We start from the raw sequence: 16,895 nt of genomic DNA, 5'->3' as shown, positions 1-16,895 counted from the left end.
GTCAATATAATGCGTTGCCTTTTTTTAGAAATCATCAGTTCCAGAAAATTCGTTAAAATTTTGGATTACCTAACTTTTAATCTAAGGTTGGTTATAAAGTATAATCATGTAATCCAACTAGAGAAAAGGAGTGTCGTATAAAATTAAAACGTTATAAGTTTTATTAACGTTAGATTTTAATTATTTAAATAAAGGATGATATTTAGAAAGGGATCTAAGCAATCTGAAATTTGAGAATAATTTTATGTAAATTTTTAAAAGAATAAACATTTTCTTTCTTTTTTTTTGTATAACTTGAAAAGGAAATTATTTGTTTATTTTTTATTGACGAAATTTTGGTAGAAAATAATTTGATAACCACTTAAATATTTTAGTTTTAACGTTTTAAGGTTATTACAAACTAATTTTTTTTTTAGATGTAATTTTATTGTTACATTATTATTTTAAATAATATTTTATAAATGTTCTACGATTAATTTGTATTAAAAATTAATACTAACGATCTCACAACACTGAAGAGTTATTAATATTATTCCCTAACGTCAGTTATTATTGTTATCATTACTTCTACTATGAATAAATAACATTAAGCCAGGAAAACAAGCAGATTATGTATAATAATTTATGAATAACTGGAAAATATGTGGTTGTGAAATGTATACCTTTTACAGTGATTGTTGCGTATATAACCTTTGATAACCATTTTCCCGTACTGTGAGTTAAATAATATTGTGGTTGAATATGCAATAAATTAAATATGCAATTTAATTATGTAGATGCATGACGGAGTTATGTTCTGAATAGTTCTATTCATTTATACTTTGAATTATTATTTCTAGTTTTGAAAAATTATGCTGCATTTAATAAAAAGTGTAATATTTGTAATTGTAATTGTACAAAGCTTAATTTTTTCATGTTAATTTTTAATTTGGACTAAAAAAGAAATTAAATTGATTATTTTAATTTTTGAAAGTCTAAAATTTCAACAACCTTAATCGTTTATTCTCTTTATAGACAAACTAAAAGGAGGTAAATCTTTTCAGTAATATCAAGAGTTACAAAGAAGGAATTGGCGATAGGGTCTTTCGTTTAAAACCCAAAAGGGAAAGCCAACCATAACAGGGAACAGTAGCCGTACGCCGCTCACCCCTTCTACATCTAAGATACCGACCAGAATGATAATATCGTCTTTCTTCGTTGGAAAACCTTTTTCTCGTGCAACTTTACGGCTACGTAAATGTAGATCCTTGGGCCCGTAATCAGGTACACACCTGAAATTTATTGCCGCTAGGCAGGAAGGGAACAAATTAATCAAGCTGGGTATTCAACAAGATTTCAATGTGATAACTGAAAGACAACTAAACGAAAAAAACTTCCTGACTGTTTTTTTTTTTTTAACTCCCCCAAGACGACCAGCCCAAAAAGCTTAACACAGTTGCCTCAGGGTTTCATGGCAGCGCAGTCTGCCCTCCCTAGCTCGTCCGAACTCGGACATCCCATCGGGGTTTCTCGTGCCTCCTCGAAAACATACTAATCACCTCTTCCGGTGATCTGAATTTTTCTACGCAGGAGAGCACCCTTCCAGTCCCTATTGTACCTGATCAAGACACACATTTCGTTTGCCCTTCACAGTTACGCGTCCCCCCATGCACACTTTGAGGGTCCCCCATGCCATCATCGTGGAGCTCCGACCCACCCACTCTTGCGCGTGAGTAGGCCCGAACACCCTAGGCATAGAGGCTGCCTGCCTGGCCCCTACACGCATCAAGATGGACTTGTACCTGTCCTCAATCCCCCACGCATTCCCATGACCCCTCATTACTTGTTGCGCCATGCCTCCTTCGCCTTCAGCGGTAGAGCACCGCACACAATATCCCCCACTCCATGTCCATCGCAATATCCGGCAGCATAATCCAACAACAACTAAGTAAACACATTTCGACGCCTCTTTTGACATCGAGGGCCGTGTGCACGTCAAGGGAGTTCCTCCTGCCTCTTCGCTGTTATTACGAGACGAGCCACTCTCTCTACCTCCCTCCATCCATTCTCACTCTGGAGCATGTGTCCGACGACGTTATCTGGTGGTAAGGCCACCGGAATCTGACGTCTCTCGTTCTCCCACCTGACACAGTCGAACCAGGTGTGTTCGGCTGTGTCAGCTGTCCCACAGTACCTGCAACCCGCCGTTCTCCTACTCTTGAAGCGATGCAGATAGCTATCAAAGTTCTCATGGCCCGAAAGTAGTTGAGTGATCCAACTTCACCATACTTACGTCCCACCCAAGCACTCACGTCCGGAATCAGACGCATAGTCCACCGTCCTACCTGGCTCGCCTCCCACCGTTGCTGCCAGATGGCCATGATCTGCGCCCTTGCATTCTCTTTGTTTACGCCTTCAAACCGTAAGCATCGTTCCTCAACCAATAGGTCTATTGGCGGCGTTCCCGCAATGATGCAGATCGCGTCATAGGAGACCATCCTGTAGGCACATGTCACCCGCAGAAGCAGCCTCCTATGAGTGGCCTCCAGCATCCTCCTGTACTTCTGAACCGCCACTGCCCTTTTCCATGCAGGGGCCGCATACAATAGGACTGATGTCATGGTTGCAGCTATGACTCGTCGACGTTTCTCTCGTGGCCCTACTGTGTTCGCCATCAGCCTCGAGATAGCCCTCAGCTGTTGTTCTGCCTTCTTTATTGCTTCCTCTACATGAGGTCCGAATGAACGGCGCTTGTCCATCCAGACCCCGAGGTATTTGGCCCTCGAGACTTGGCTTATCTCTGCACCATCGATGGTGAAGCGCATCTCCCTTAGCTGGCGTCGACCTGCAAGCACCAGCGCCTCCGACTTTTCTGGTGCTATTTGCAGACCGTGAGTCACCATCCAACGGTGCACCATTGCCAAGGCAATGTTTCCATTGGCCTCCACCTGCCTCTCGTCCCTTCCTTTGATCAGTAAGGCCAGGTCGTTGGCGAACCCGAAGACTTCAACCCCCTCCGGATAAGCCTGGCAAAGAACTCCATCATATGTGATGTTCCACAAGAGAGGGCCCAGTACATAGCCTTGCGGGACCCCCGCTTGCATCTGAAACACCCGTTCGCCAGTATCCGTGAACGTGCACACGTCCCTGTCACTTAAGTAGTTACTAATGATCGCTTGAAGTTGTCCAGAGACTCCTTTCGCCCTCAACGCCTGACCGATTACCTGGAGCACACACCCGCCTGGAGAATTCGCTGGTTTTGTCACCTCTCAAGTCCAGCACCATAGCTACCTCCGAACCTGAGTGCGACTCTAGCACCCCCATTTCAGTCGTAACTATCTGGAATAGATCCTCCTCCCACCTTTGAGCGATAAGTCCAGCGAGTGACTTCTCCACTCCAGTCTCCAGTTGGTGTTTAATTTCTGCCGCCATCGCTGATGTGCTGGGCCCCGTAGCCTGGGTGGCCACCTCCACCGTATCCCGAAGCGCCCACTCTTCTGCCAGTCTCAGCACCACGTCCACACGTTTATCAAGGACCCATACCGACTCCTTAATTTCCCGTTTAGTAGTGACGGTCTCCTGTATCAACACCATCAGCTTATCCATTTCTTCTCGCAAGGCCAGCAGATCCTGGTGAGAAGGGATCAGCGCCATTTCCACTTCATCATCCTCCGGACTCTTAATTGTTCAGCTGCACGCCCTTTTCCTGGCTTCAGGGGCATTCATTTTTTTTCCTTTCCCTTTTTTTAAATAATTGACTAAGTCCAAAATCGTTCACGAACGAATCTTAGACCTATAAAAAAAATGTTTACTCATTTAATTAATTCAGTCCTATGATCCTAGGGGCATGCTAAAAAAAAAAAAAAAAAAAAAAATTTATATTTAGTATTTAATATTCGCTTATTAAATACGTAACTTTAAATAATAGAAAATAAAAATAAAAATAAAAAATTAAATTAAGTATAGTTCACAGTTCAATCGTAGATTCACTGGAATTTAATTAAAAGACAGTTGGTAGCGCTGCCAATACATGTCTTTTAACAACTTCTTTGCAGAGGCAGCCACTCTTGGAATCTAACTTTGGACATAAAATGGCCGCCGGAAGCTGTCCTACGAGCACGTGGCGAAAAAGTCACAAAAATGCTAATTAAAACTATTTAATTTAATTTAAGCAGCGTTTTTCACTAAAAATTACAAACTAAACAACTAATATTATTATTATATACATAATAAACACTGTATCTTAGCCTGATAAAGCCACAATATTAAAACTAAGTTCACCTTAACCTCTTTCGCCACGTGGTTTTTAGTTTAAAAATTAAATAACTATATAACTTTTGAACTAACGGGTCGATATTCAAAATGCAAACACCAAATTGTACAGAGTAACAAACTCTAGCACCTAAATACAAACTAAACACAACAAAACACCTTTTTACCACCGAAAAACTTTATAACATTATAACATGCAGGAGCACAATATAGAGCTGTTGGCACCTCGAGTTTCCCGCCTGACCTTATATAATGACATCCTTGCTAATTAAATATTTTTGAGTTGACCGCTTTTCCAACATTCATAAATTTAATATATATACCGTTAGAAGATAAATTTGTTTAATATGTTTGTTAATAAATTTTCTGGAAATATATATAATGAAAAAAAAATTATTAGATTTTATCAGAGATGAAACTTATACAACCAGCTCCATCTTTATTTTCCTAGTAACTTTTGATAAGATGAAGCACAAATTTTTTTTGGACAAACGATGTACAAACAATTACTTTTTTTGAAACAAGAGGTAAAATATTCATGATTAAAAAGATTAAATTTAAATACTGCAATGCGATTAATTTTTTGAAAAGAAAAGAAAATTTTTTTTTTATTGACTTCTAAACTGGATGGAGACATTAATATAGTGTCGACTTGTATGTAAGCGTAATTTAATAAATTTGTTATTTCTCTTTCGATAATTTAAAAATTAGTAAATAGCCATATTAAATTTTTCCCGGAATTGATTTAGAAAAAATGAAAATTATTTTGGGTCGTTAGAGGAAGTTACTGAAACGAATAATAATAATAAAATAATGTATGTGATATATATGATAATTTTAAAAGGATCTGATAATATAATATCATAATTGTTAATATTCTATGCATAAAGTCTTTATAAATACATTTAATTACGCCTGTGATGATATCGAGGTCAAATTGCAGGTTTTGTTGTACAGGTTATATCCAGGTCTGTAGGGACGATGTTTCAGCGTTGTATTCCATTACATAATGAAGGACTTAGTGAAAATTGATCATAAGAATTTCTTCTGTTGTCATAGCAACTCTTTTGTTACAGAAATGGTTTAGTTCTATAAACCTCATTTATTTTGTACCTCATTTTTAAAATATCTTTGGTGTTGTTAATAGATATTATCTCATTCTGTTCCTTTCTGGTTTAAATTTTGACCGGCTATTTTATTTTTTTACAAGATAACAATTTCCATTATCCATTCTTGAAATTATGCTGCAGAAAAAATAGGCTGTAATATTTATTGTTAAAGAACGATTACAGTATATTAAAAAAAAATAAAACTGATGTTTACCACCACCTGAAAAATACAAAAAAAAACATCGGACATATTGAAGTTAAACATTTAATTTTTGATACGACTACAAATACTTTAAATGATCAGTTGCATTATATTCTGACATTATGTAGAAGAATGAATTACTGAATAAAAAATAATGGATAATAAGGAAGGGATATTTCTTTATAAAAATATTAGCTGACCCGACAATGCTTCGCCATTGCTAAATTTGATTATATATATAGATTGAAAAAACGTTAAAAAACTGAACATTACGGAACTTCACAAAACTTAACCTTTCCCTTTTTCTCATCGTTCATCTTCCCTTTTTCCATTTTCCCTTCTTCTCTTCTTCACTTTTCCCCCTTTCCATTTCTCCCTATACCCATATTTCCCTTTTTCGCAAAAGTACTGTAACTAATATATATTCTGAAGATAAGCCAAATCGGACGATAAATGCAATTTTTCCACATACCTCAACCCCAGAGCCACTTAGCGGGTTCAAACTAATTCAGAAACCTTTGCGGGCGCGAGCACAAAAACTCGACAGTTTCATCACAATCGGATGAATAGTATAGGAACGCATACGTGACAAACATTCATTTTTATATATACGTATACTTCAGACCCGGAAATGCTTCGCTATTGCTAAATTTGAATATATATGTAAATTTAATAAACTCAATTGAAAGTTTGATAAAACATTAAAAAACTGAACATTACGGAATTCACAAAATTTAACCTTTCATTTTATCCCTTTGCACTTTTCACCCTTTTCAATTTTCCCCTTTCCCCTTTCCCTTCCAACTATTTCCGCATTTCCCTGCCCACTATTTCCCATTTTCCGTATTACTTTACTCCTTTTTTGTCTTTTCCCCTTGCCCAATTTTATTTTTTCCCTTCCCATTTTCTTTTTTCCAATTTTCACTTTACTCCAGTTTTTATTTTTTACATTTTTCCTTTTCCCTATTTCCCTTTTGCACTATTCCCCTTTTACCTATTTCCCTTTTCCACTTTTCCCCTTTTACCTATTTCTATTTTTATTATTTCCCTTTTTTCCGCGCGTGAATCGGTCCAGTAGTTTTTTAGTTTACAACGGACACATGCACGAACATTATATATAACGCCACCTACCGGGTCCATTTTTTGCAAAAATATTTCTTTTCACGTAACTAATTTTCTGAATATGAGTCAAATCGGACCATGTTTCCGAAAGACGGTTTAAATAATTCATCTAGAAAATCAATTTTATATAATTTGAAGTTATAATCTCTGCCAGACGCTTGTTGCTATTAAATTTATAAAAAATATTCCCCAGTATTAGCAATTACTTGAGTATCCTTTTTAAACCTTTTATTTTAGACATCATTACAGAATTGTTTGTAAAATATATAGGAACAATAAAATTCATTTATTTTACTTTTCGGGCTGGTTTAAAGGGGAAAAACTTTATTTCTATTTTTATAGAATAAGGCTACCGAATTTACCATCTGAGTTGAATTACCATTAGAGCTTCTATCATAGGTTTAGAAGATTTATTTAAGTTACAGAATACAATTTTAATCTCGTTTAATTTTCTCATGATAATATCTACCTTCGAGTAACAGTTACTCTTAATAATTATCAAATATCCGAAAATAGATGCACGGCCTTAGCAAATAGCAAATCATTTAATAACATCGTCGTACTGTTCCCTAAAATATTTCAGATGTCAGCCTCTAATTTAATTTTTCGACAAACTGCCGCATAACAGACACGGTCCACAAAAATGTGGTGTACCGTTACTTAGCAGTCGCAGCCAACACAAAATATCCATGAGTGAGGCTTGTGTGACCGATTCGCAAACGGCAAATAATAAATAACCTTCTCGACAGTTTTTCTGTATGAAGAACTCCATGGTGAGTTAACTGGACTGAGTTTATTGTTGACGGTAGAATTCCATTCACTCTGTCACTAATTACAAACCATCCACTGTAGAAAACAGACAAGATCATCATCAGAGAGAACGCGACTGGTAACCTGCAAACAAGCCTCTTTTGCCGCACTATCAGCGCGCTTAATTCCAATCGTCTGCAAGGCACTCTTGGAATCTAAACAGACAACTACGTGTCGAAATTTTGGACTAATTATACTTGAGGCCTTAGTAACATAAAGGTCCACGACGAAAACACTGACGATACTGGAAAGCCAAACATGTATGTTCTTTTGCCGACCACATAGCACCATTTTTAGGGCATCACATTTTTGTGGTAGTTTATTATTTAGGCAAACATTTATGTGTAAGTTTTTAGTTTCTAGTTTTTCCAAACTCGTCATATATTAACCGCGAAAAAGTTGTTAACCGCTTTAATATTTTTCTATTCTTCCTGAAGACTCCTTTACGAATAATTATCAATTCAACATTCCAGCTATTCGAGACAAAAAAAGATGGCTTAGTGATGAAATTGAGTGAGAACATTACGTACAGTAATTTTAGTTACATTTATTTTTATTAAATGAAATATATTAGTATATACGATATCGGTGAGTTAACTATTACCTCACCGATATTTGTGGTAATTTCAGATTAAATTTCTATGTAGAATACTATAAGGTATCGTACATTGCATTAACTTGCGTGTTATAATTATGTCATGTGTACGTTGACAGACTGGTTCTCTCATTACAAGGCTGGTGCTAATAGAGTCATGCCCAAGAATATAATCACACGTCGAATAGGATCACACGTCGCTTCAATTGACCTCCCTATTAATTACACTGTTTGATATTATATTGACTTTCCGTCAAAGTGTTTCATTGATTTTATGTAATAAAACAAAGTACTAAATTTTCTTTTTCTTCTTTATATAATTTTGTATTTATTTGGATTTTACTGTTGTAACTACAGTATATCAAACTTTCACATATAATACGTTTAGAATATTTATTGCCTAATACTACTAGTTGATCACTGTTTTAATAGATCAGCAACTGAAATAATTATATTTTAAATTAATTGTAGTAATTATACATTATTATATATAATATATAAGAGAATATAATTATTATGTATTTATTAATCATACTATATTTTACGGTAGTTTAATGTGTGTTTGTATACATATATATATATACATAGTTCGCTCGCAATTCCCGTCTAGACAGAGAGCTTCGCCCCCTGAACTCCCGCAGTATTAGCTATCCATATGATTGTGAGAATAATACTCATAAATAATATAGTATTCAAACTTTATGGAAACCTGAAAGAGAAATAGACTACTAAAGATAGAATATTAGTAACTATGGTAACTAAAGTAGACGCATCTTTGAGGACGAAAAGTTCATTACTGATTTCTGTTTCCATGGTAACAGAAATATAATAATGAAGTAAAAGGTTTAATCATTCATTATTTCCCTTTTATAGTCCAAACGGTACCTGTTGTCTTAAAATGCACATATTTGGACTTTTTCTATGTGATCGCTAATTTTTGCTTTAAAGCCTTTGGAATATCATCAGAAATGATGATTATTTCGTTACCCGCTAGTTGAAAAGGCGTGCTTAAATTTTTATTAAACAAAATGTAAAAAATTTGCAAAAATATTCATATTTCTTCTCTTATTTCCTTAGATAACTCGATAACTGTTCATTTTAGAGAAAAGATCGAGAGAGAAAATAGTTTTGTTTTAAAAATTTTCACACAATATCATCGGTTGCAATTTTAAGAAACAGAATTATTGTTTTAGAGCCGGTATTTCCCCCGGGGACAGTGTTGGGCTCGATACAGGTTCTGCAAGATGTTATTACTGGCGTATGTTTGGCTGCGCCCTACCAACTAAACCTAACCTCCTCACCCACTCATCCCCAGCGGGGCTGGACCCGCAATTAAGTAGTACACAGCCCCGGGAGATGCCTTCGTGTTTGGGGTATCCAGAGGCCCCGTGCATCATCACCGCCGCCAATCCACGCAAGCGCGGGAGAACGACTGCTCCGCAGAGAGCTATCTGTCACCCCCTCCCTTTCGATATCTTTATCTGTTTTTTGAAACAGATATCTTTATCTGTTTCACAAATCTGGAAATATTTAGGAAAAAAGATTTAGGATGTACCTAGCAACATTTTAATTCTATATAAATATTTTGATGCTGTGTTAACTAACGTGAACACACGATACTTTTATTTTACTATTATAATCTAAGACAAGCTGCACATGTATTTTCATGTGGAGGATGTGACGTACAAAGTAAAAAGTTACAAGATCTTTTCCAGAAATTTGCACCTAGGCAAGTGATATTGAAGACAGCACGATAACCTGCTTTGCATGATTACTGGTGGGCTACACTGATCAGTTAACCAGTTAGTTGGTTTCTAATTGTTTCACAAGACGGTTAAGATAACAATTTTTAACTTTTTCTACGAATTTTTTTTCTCAGTTTGTCAAAATGCGTAACTAAAATAAAATCGGAAAAAGTTTAATGTTTTGAATAGGGTGCTCCGATTTGAAATTTTCATAACTTTTTTTATGAAAGTAGTTTAAAACTTTTATCGCTTGAAAGTTTTCACTGAAATAGATGATGTTGATTGTAGAAATTGCAAGAAATTTTTTTTAGCAAGACTGTCAGGAACGGGTATATATTAATTTTTTTTTGTCTGCTAGCATTTACAGTCAGCATCACGTAGCAGAAGAGAAGTAAATTTAATTCATAATAATCACGTGAAGAGAAATTTCCAACGAAATCCCTCATTAAAGCATACAAAGGTTCAACACTTCATAAATAAGAAAAGCACAAGTAGTCAAAGTAAAGTTCAACACTTAACGTACCACTAGATATAAATCACAAATCACAGAAAAAAAAAAAAAAATTGTATCAATACCAATATGCGATATAACACTGTAGATAAAACAAATAATTGCCGGTAAATAGAAATAGTTAATAGTTTAAATAGTTAATTTATACGAGGGCTATTCAGAAAGTAAGGAACGTTTTGGAATTTAAAAAAAACGAAGTACAAGAAAAACTTTTTATTATATACGTGTGAAAGAGGGACTAAAATACTACTTTTCAACATTATCACCATACAAATTCAGGCACTTATCATAGCGGTGGACAAGCCTTGAAATTCCTGTCATAGAATTCTGCCGGCTGTGATCTCAACCACTCAGTGACGCACCCATCTTGCACAAAATTTGTGGTAGCCTAGCTTCTGTGAAACAATTTCAAACAATAAGGTCCGTGAAACTTGTGGGAAACATAGAGAAAGCTCAGTTATTGTGAAACGGCGGTTTTCACGAATCTTTTCGTCAACTTTGGAGACCAGATCGTCAGTCACAATACTCAGACGTCCACTCATCTCTTTATTGTGAACGTTTTTTCGGCCATTTTTAAACTGAATGCACCACTTCCTGACAGAACTTTCACTCATTACGTTGTTCCCGTACACTTCACACAGTTCCCGATGAATTTCTTTCGGTTTTAAGTTTTTTGCCGACAAAAAACGAATCACAGACCGCACCTCACAACCGGCGGGATTTTCGATTGCAGCACACATTTCAAATTTGTATATAAAAAGAAACGGGCAGTGCGGATATGTTCCTGTTGTCACGGCTGGACGCTGACTGAGGTGCCGAACACGAGCACACCAATATATACGCGATTGGCGTGCGCCTGGCGGCGTCAGATGGAAACGTTCCTTACTTTCTGAATAGTCCTCGTACATTAACGTCAAAGTGATATTCATTACACAATGATAAGTTTATCCTGTGTTCCCAGTCCTAGGTTCCTGTCTACAAGTCACTCCTCTAGTTACATCTCCCAGGTCCAGCACATGGAAACGTTTCAGTCGCCTGATGTCATTTTTGACAATCATTTTTATCATCTTTGTATGTTCAAATTTTAAATTATATTATTCTAAATTAATTCTCTTTAACGTTATTCTACTGGAAGAAATCCGGTATCCCCATTTCAGGATTCAAAAATATTTTCTAAAAATGTTAATATAAATTTTGTAAGAACAAGAGGTATGAAAATTACTTTTTGATTGAGAAGTTGGTAACTTCTTCTGTTAATATTTTAATTCTTACTAATTAATCAGGACTAATTTAATTCAGAATTTCCATTAATCGGTTCAGTCGTTACACTTTATTTTGGCAAGAGAAAAAGACGTACAAAATGAGTAGAGTCTAAACTTTTTTTAATTACCCTAAATTGTGAAAATATATAACAAAAACTTACTCAATACAATAAATTCTATTTACCTTATAAAAAAAAAAGCTGATAACACAGTTGTACAACTTTTCCGTCACACGGCTGAAGCCGCGTTCGGGAAAGAACTACAGCTGTGGATTGTTTCTGATGCACAGCTTCACACACGTACACGCACAACTTAATTTAAATTATTTATCATTTTATATAATATTTTTTCATTTATTTAATTCAATGATTCAACTAAAGCGCGGGCGCATACCGCATTTCATTCGCGCGGGTGTGGCGATACTAGCGGTGACGGTTCGCATTAAATAAACTAATTTAATTTCACAACTTATATAGAAAAAATTTCGCTTGTACGGTCGGCAGACTGGTGTAGCCGCCAGACTTAACACACCAGGTACCGAGTCAATCGAGCGATCGAGTTCGAGTACCAACCAACCAGAGCTTTAACCCTTTAAAACGTGAAAAGATGCCTTAAACTTGCACATATGATGAATTCGTCTCTAATAATTGCATGTAAATAGTTTAATTATTTATTTAATTTTACCGCTCCCCTGTGACATCCCAATATAGCAGTAGTTTAGAACATTTTTCGGAGTGAGGGTGCGATTTTGCAAATATGATTATTCTTTAATTGTTAACATTTGAGTCTAAGAAAAATATGACCATAATTAGGCAATATCTCGAGATACTGAGGGTGACCTTGCTCTACATCCTCACCCCTTTGAACTTTTAAGTTGAAAATTTAATAGCATAAACGCCTCATATAACGAAGTAATCTGGCCAAGTTTGGTCAAAATCGTTCCAGTAGTTCTGGAGATGTAAGGTAATTAAGGAAAAACACACACATACGCGCGCGCGCACACGTACATAAGAACATTAACATCCGGAAAATTTCCATTTTGGATTCCTTAGGTGTCAAAACGTCAAGATCCGGTGAAAACTGCATATGCCGAAATTGGACCGATTGCTATACTTTCTCTTATAGAGCTGTAGTGCTATATAGATGCTGTAGTGATATATAGATGCTTTAGTGCTAAAAGTTTTTAAAACCGTTAAAAAATCTTTTTTAATAAATTTAGCTCTTAAAGAATAACTTTTTTTCATAGAAGACAAGCTGACTAATCAAATAATTAACGCTACATCTCGTATTTGTTAAACAGAAATTGTGAATTTGATTTAATAATTTATAATGTGGGAGAATTTGTTTATCGGTTGGAGTAAAATGTGTTTAGCTCTTCATATAAAATATCTACATTTACAACTTTTGATTTCACGATTGCGTTAAAATTTGTCGTAATTATTATTTGAGGGCTGTATTAAAATTTAATAACCTTTATATAATCCCGTTATCATACATAAATGTATCGCAAAATCAAATCTTCATCGACATATATATTAGTACAGGCCAAAATGTATATGCGTGCGTGCGTGTGATTGGAGGTAATTATGATTGGATTACATAATAATTATAAAATGTAAGAGTGGGAAAAAAAAATTCTGTTTAACCAATAGAATTTATTATCAATCGATGTATAAATTTTTATTTGTTGATTGTTTAACGATCTTATTCTAAATTCAACCCTTCCCGATGCGCACGGGTTTCGAAAAACGTGCACATATTATCAATAAATTTCTGATAATTGTTTTTTCAGCTTTCTCACATGATATCACCTGTTAAAGAGAAAGGTTTTAACGAAATTAATCCGCGATATAAAACAGCTGTGCACGCGCTTTAGTCAGATTAACACGTTTATGGTTTCATTCAATTTGTTCCAGAACGTTTCACTTAAGATAAGATGCTTAAACGCACCTTACTATTTTGCTATTTCATGGTTTTTCCTGTTTCATTAGTAAAATAATGAAATTTATGTGTTAGAAGTTGGGACGGAAATTAAAACTTAATTATTTTTACAGGTGTAATTAATTCTACCAAAAGAAATCTCACCTTTCGTAACAAAAATAAAATAAAACTGCTTTTTCGGCCAATTAGACCTCTTCAGAGCTCTCAAAAATAAAGTTTAAAAACAAAGTCGGATAAATTGCTTTGCATCCAACCACAACGCTTGCAATCCTTAAATTTCTTTTTCAGAACGAATAATATATAATGAAAATAAATCTAGTCAAAAAGAAACCACACGTTTTCCTTCATTTTTATGAAGTATGTGCTGACTGTGCTGTCTCCTGAAAAGATTTACTCCACTTAGTATTCCTGTGAGTAAGGGGTTATCCGAAATAGATCGCCTTAACTGAAAAAAAAATAGGAAACCTTAAAAAAAGCAAATCTGGCTATCCGCAGTTCTTTCCACATAAAGGAATCCCGTTAGGCAGGATTCCTTGCTTTATATTATTATATTATATTATTAAATATAATAAAAAATCTGATGTGGACACCACATGACTTCCTTGTTAACCTATTACATATTTATAGAAATTCTAGAAATGTATAAATTACGAGGCGTTTCGGTTAGCAGGACTTTGATAACAGTTAGATATCTACATATTCAACCTTCAACCTCCAAACAATAATATGCTAGCGAATTTAGGTTATTTATTTAACATTTAAGGCAAAACGAGTGTTCGTTTGATTTTATAATAGATTATTGATGCCTCATACCTGATATAACAGCAAATTCATACCGGATAAAATTTTGTGAAAATATAATACAGTATTTATTTATTTAATTAAAGTAATCGACCCGTATATTTTAAATGTATCATTCTATTAAATAAATATGTTTGTTATTTAATTAAAAATCCAACCTCCGTGGCTGAGTAGGTTGCATCTCGGCATTTCGTGTGGAGGTCTCCGAATTTAAATCGCGGTCAGCCATGATATCTTTTCATACTTTACGAATTTCCACCTTGCTTATGACCAGAGCTATAGATGCTTGCTCTTTCATAAAATAATTATAAATAGATAAAACAAAACAAAAAAAAAAGACAAAATTACGTCTTATATTGAAATTTAATATTTTTTTACGATGATACTTATAAAATGAATTAAAAAAGTTTTACTCTCTCGTTTTAACTTTTACTCTTTATAATAACAACAATACTTTTAACAAGAATATTCTTTTATCTTCAGGAAATGCTCTTTTTATAACTTTTATAAATGTTTTTTGTTTAATTTTATATTGAAATCATATTTCTCGAATAAAAACTGAACGGTTGTACTCTTTCAGAGTATTACGATGTAGAAAACTTTCTTCTTTTATTTTAACATTGTGTCTTGTAATAAATTAAATAGTCATAATATTTTTATATTACAATAAAAAATAATTTTAACAAAAATTGATTGACATAACGTGAGGATTAGGAGAAATTATATTACATTAAATTATTTTATCTGCAGTAATTAGCTCTGCGTATCATTCAACATCTAATAACCTTTTTTTGCAGGTTTATTACACATTTATTCCATTTTACAAATAAAAAAGAATCAAAACTGCTTCCCACTCCTGACATTTCTTTTAAGTATTTTGCATTAATTTTCAGCGGTGCGTATTTTTTAAAATAATTTTTTACGATTGGTTTTTTGGTTTGGTCAAATGTTGCCATTTATACTGTTGATTGACAGGTGATGAAATACATCCCTATATTATGAAATACTTACTGGTCATTATTTAATTTACAAGATACTGTCTTATATAGTATATCCTAGGTATTTCGTAAATTACCCGTGCATATTTTTTACTTTCCTGTTAGTTATAGAGTGATGTATGCATATATATACCAGCAATGCTTCTCTATTACTAGATTTGAGTATATATATACATATATATGTATATATATATATATATATATATATATATATAGAGAGAGAGAGAGAGAGAGAGAGAGATTAAATGAACACAATTGAAATTTTGATAAAACATTAGCAAAATGAACATTAGCGAACTTATCAATATTTAATCTTTCCCTTTTACCCTTTCGCCCCTTCTCCGATTTCCTTTCACCTCATTCCTTTCCCCCTTTTCATATTCATTCAATTCATTCATTCACCACATTCCCTTCCCCATTTCTGTTTACATTTCCCCTTTTCCTTTTCCCTTTCCTTTCCCCATTTAGCTGACCCTTATTTCTCTTTTCCCCTTCATATTTTCCGCTTTTCCCTTTCCATTTTCTTTTCCCCGTTTTCCCTTTTTTCTTTTTCAATTTCCCCTTCTTCCCTTTTACATTTTTCGATTTTTCCCTTTCACCCTTTTCCCCACGCGTAAATAAATCCTGTAGTTTTTTAGTCTATAGTGGACACACATTGAAATAGAATCGTAAAATATTTAGTATAGCGTGTGTTGCAGTTACGTCCAACAGATAGCACTGTTTTTCAAAAAAAGAACTTTTTATTGGTATGACATCTTAGGTAAATAAATAGTAGGTGTATAAAAACGCGTGTATTCGGATACAACGTTATGTAAAAATTTCAAAGCAATCGATGACGAACTTTCGGAGATTTAAAATTTTGAGCAAACGAACATTTACATTTTTATTTATGTAGATATTTAGATTAAAAAATCAGTTTCCATTTCCACCCAAATAAAATAAAATAACACGAACTCAACTGGAATAATTTTATTAATGTTATTGTGTAATAAATTATAATGATATTGAAAATATTACCATAAAATAAAATATTATTGACATCATGAAAATATAATAATAAATAATATTAATATTGAAAAATAAATTTGCCTTTTACGTTTTTCATTTAACGAACACGTATTGGTTATTAAATAAACTGTTTTTTTTTGCATCCAAGCATTTTTTTAATTGACAGCCGGACATTTTCAAAGATGCCATGTGTCAGGTAAATCCTCTCAAGCTCATCTAGAATTTTTGTGCGCAATCTTTGTATGGTATTCATGGGGTTGTCGTATACAAATATCTAAATGGCCTTATAAGAAAAGTCAGGAGGGCTGAGATCTGAAGACCTTGCAGTAATTACTACTGAGCCCCTTCGAACATTCCATCTGTTGAATTTAGAATTTGCCTCATTTAGGTGATAACTAACGTGTAATCTGTAATGAGCCGCAGCTCGAGCCAGCAGCATGAACCGCATTTTGTTGCGTGGATTTAGTGGGAAATCTTCGAGTAAAAATGAAAGATCATCAATCAAGAAATCTAAATATCCTGACAATGTAAATATAATAT

Source organism: Lycorma delicatula, chromosome 6 (assembly GCF_047948215.1).
Source record: "Lycorma delicatula isolate Av1 chromosome 6, ASM4794821v1, whole genome shotgun sequence".
Lineage (NCBI taxonomy): Eukaryota > Metazoa > Arthropoda > Insecta > Hemiptera > Fulgoridae > Lycorma > Lycorma delicatula.
The sequence above is the reverse complement of the archived record's forward strand: the minus strand, read 5'-3'. Positions refer to the sequence as shown.